At 38.8% G+C, this 4,059-nt stretch overlaps 1 pseudogene; it reads right to left on the bottom strand.

Moving 5' to 3' along the window:
* Positions 1-1,771: 1,771 nt before the first annotated feature.
* Positions 1,772-3,752, bottom strand: LOC103069019 (transcription factor A, mitochondrial pseudogene; annotated as a pseudogene).
* Between the last annotated feature and the right edge of the window lie 307 nt (positions 3,753-4,059).

Here is a 4,059-nt window from a genome sequence, read left to right as displayed (position 1 = left end):
CTAATTGAGAAAAGCTTGTGATAGACACTAGCACACGTCCTTTTCTTCCCTAACCCTTCCTCCCCAAAATACTCTAGCCTCATGGTGCCTATTTACCTAACGGTAGACTTTGTCCTGTATTCCTATCCACAGAGGAAAGTTGTTTGAATAAACTCAACTTCATATATTTAAATCTAAGGCTTCCTCTTAAGCTGTATTTTTCTCTGCAGTCCCTACCTTTGCCAAGTTTGGTATGTAACAAGTCATTTTTTCGTGACTTTTCATTTATTTTCTATCCACAAACTACAAAAATCTTCATTTGTTTCCGTAGATGTAGAATACACAGTTTTTTGGCATAATATTTTGTATAATATAAAGTAAATATAAATTTTGAGTTATCCTATTCCTGTGAACTGATGATGACAGTTGAATATTTTGCTCAAAAAGCTGGTGTGGATTTTGAAAACTTTGCTTGACTCTCCTAAGACGATAAACAGATGCTAAAAGATGGTAAGGTTTATATGCTAACTGGAAAATTCTTAAGGTTTATTTTACTGAGCCATAGCAAATAAGATCGTCTCATTCCACGGTATAGGGGTCAGTCTTTGCAGGCTATGCATCTCTGTAGCAACTAGTCAACTCTGTCACTTTTGTACAAAAGCAGCCATAAACAATGAGTATGGCTGTGTTCCAATAAAACTTTATTTATGGACACTGAATTTCATATTAATTTTCATGTGTCTTGAAATATTCTTTTTTTTTTAACCATTTAAAATTGTAAACACAATTCTTAGCTCGCAAGGCCATGAGAAGCAGGCAGTGGGCTGGATTTGGCCAACAGGCCAGAGCTGGCTGTCCCTTATATAGGCTTTTATATGTTACACAGAATGTTTGAAAACTACAGCTTCCAAGTCTAGAGACTTAGGAGACTTATGTTTTTTTTAGATCTCTCATTTTAAAACTTATACCAAATAAATTCTCTACTTTCTAGATAAATATACTCACATAAGAGAAAAAATAATTCAGAATACAAATTCCTACTTTAAAAAACAAACCAAAAAACAACCCCAGAAAGCTGTAAAATGAATGTTTCACCTTAAAACATGATTAGGAAACACTTAAATTTTTATTCTATGCAATATAAAACAATATGCATAGATTTGGTACGTAATTTTTTAGTTTTTAATTTAGGAAAAAAGATAATAGGGAAAAGGTTTATAAATCTCTCTATCCCTTTTATAAAAGTTGCAGCTGACACCAGAAATCCCTTGCATGTACAACCATCAACTCTGACTACAATATGAATTATACCTAGGATTTGGAATTTACCAACATGAGTTCTGGATGCCCTTTTAAAAATGCACAATTATATCATAGAAAACTATGGCTTCTACAAACTTTGAGACACTTTTGAATAGGAAACTCCTGGCTCCATAATATAAGGAAACAAGAATATTCTTTCCACAGTCATAGAGTATAAAAAGCTTCACAGTCTGATTTACCTTTATCAAAGGTAAAATGATTCACTGCTACCTTTCATGGATTATTTTGATGCTCAGTAGTTCCTAAACACAAAATAAATTCCGCATGAACTCTTATCAGTTTGGGTTTTCCAAAGCAAGACACCAATACAAAATGTATTGAATTGGCTGGCAGAAGTCCATGGGCTACAGAAAAGGAATTAAATATAAATGTTTACCAACTTTATCCATTCTAATTTTACAACAGCTTTGGGTATTGAGACCTAATTGGTTTCTTGTGTCTACCCATTACAAACGTAACTCAGTCTATTTTAATATGTCTCAGGGTCATTTTTTGCTGGGTATTTCATTGAGCATCGTATAAGATCATCTCTTCCAACTTCAACAACTTGTTCTTAAGACTTCATTTCGTTACAATAACGAACTTTTTCATCTTTAGCAAGTTGGGTATATACTTGCTTTTGAGAACGAGAGAGATTTTTCCAGTTTTCACTTACAGTTTTCAGCTTTACTTGTGATGTACCATCCTTAGCTTCCTGAAAGCGTTCAGCTATAAAAATGTTGTAAGTTGAGCGAGGCCTTTCCGGTTTTCCAAGCATTGTTAACTCTCTCTTTTTTATTAACGCCTTCTTTTTTAAACGTTTCTGCATGATTTCTTTTTCCAAAGATACCATCTGACTTGGAGGTAGCTGTTCTTGGATTCTGTTTATCTCTTTTTTGTATGCCTGCCATTCTGCCCTGTAAACATCTTTGTATATCTTTTCCTCTGAATCAGGATGTTCCCTCCGTAGCTCGGCAATTTTTTAAATTAGTTCTGAATTTTTCGCATCTGGGTTCTGAGCTTTAAATATGGGTAGCTGTTCTTTAGAAAATCGAATGTATGAAGTCATAGGCTTCTTTGGATAACCGCTCATGTTGGCTGAAAAGCAACTTGGTACATTCGCAAAACTGAAGGGAGAGCGCAGTCGACGGCCACAGCCCGCGCAGAGGTCCGCTCCTGGCTTTCCCAGAGCACTCAGCACGCCCCACTGGCGCAATAGAACAACCCCAGCAATGACGACTTGAACCCTCAAGCAACCCTCTGGAATTTGCTGTCATGCCCGCCACTCAAAGATGAGGTTTTTACCCGGATCGAAATGCTTTTTATCCATGCTCTTAAGCCACTGCGCTGCAGTATGGTACACCTGTCTTCTGCAGTGGACGTTTGGAAAATACTTAAAACTGGATTATGGGGTTGGTCACTTTGAAGTACAAAATCACATGGGCTGTTGTGAAGTATAATTATATACAAGCTACATCTTAAGTATGTGTTACTGCAGGATCTCCCTGCCATGGCTTATCCGTCCCAGTCATTGAAATCATCCGCGCTTCTATGATGACATGTCCTCAGATGTGCTGTGGCGTGCGTGCTTACCTTAACATTGTTTTCAGTGTTAGTTCAGTCTGTCTTCCAAGTTTGCCCATGAAGTGAGTAGATAAGTAGGTGAGTGTGACAAGTTATACATCTTGGATGCTTAATGAAATTTTAGTGCCGCCCTTTGGCATGTTCCCTCAACAGGGTGGCCCAAAAGTTTTAGTGCAGTTTTAAGCTTTAAATATAAATACATTTTCATTGAGCACCCACCAGATTACTAGATAGAAAATCCCAGATCACTCTACCATTTATGAGACAAGTCGAGGAGCTAAGCATTAAGGGTTGGGTCACGGGGAGTACAGGCTTTGGGATGGACAGAGTGAAAGGGTGTAGACGAGAAAGCAGTCAGCTCCCCAGGACACGATGTAGGAGCTCCCCGACAGCCCTGAGCATTTTCAGTCAAGTTACCAAATTTAGAAAATGCTGAGTGTCTGGATTTCTTGTCGGAAATGGCAAAGCCTCTCTGGGTTGGACACAGGACAGCCAAAATGGCAGGCACAAGTGTCCGAGAGCATGGAGGCATTGAAGTATGAGGATGTAAAAGCATGGAAATCCTCTGGAGAGTGCAGAGACATGGGCTGGAATTGGGGATGCCCCAAGCCAGTATCTGGGCTACACCATCATTAGTATGGACTCCCCTTGAATTTGTATAACAAAGTTGACCAGTCTCAGTGGCTCATGGCTTTTCTTTCTTTATCAGGTCTCAGATTCTTCATAGTAATAACTAACATGTACTGAGTGCCTTCCTTCTATGTTCTAGGCTCTTTACAAACGTGCATTATTTCCTCTATCCAGGCTATCATCTGAAAGAAGGCTTCATAGCTGATGGATCTGACCTCAGAGAAGTTAAGCAACTTACCCCAGTTTCCATAGCTCATGACTCCATGCTTCTTCTAGTAAAGCACTCAGCATCACACGTCTCATTCCACAGCTGCCTTCTATTTTCAAAAGGAATTCCTGTCTTTTACCTCTTTCCCCTTAATACTATGCCTAAGACCATCTCCTTATCTTGGTCAAATTTTTTCTGGCATAGTGAATAGAGAGTCTTGTGCAACTGTTGTAACCCAACAGATGCAAAGAGTACAGGTAGCCTGGTTGCCACAACAGAAGGTACAAACCATCCTTAGCTCTGCCCACAGGCTCACTAAGTCATAGGTTTCTCTTGGTGTCACTGAGACCATCTCA

Source organism: Lipotes vexillifer, unplaced genomic scaffold (genome assembly GCF_000442215.2).
Source record: "Lipotes vexillifer unplaced genomic scaffold, Lipotes_vexillifer_v1.1 scaffold481, whole genome shotgun sequence".
Lineage (NCBI taxonomy): Eukaryota > Metazoa > Chordata > Mammalia > Artiodactyla > Lipotidae > Lipotes > Lipotes vexillifer.
Note: the sequence above shows the minus strand (reverse complement) of the source record. Positions and strands in the feature narration are given on the sequence as shown.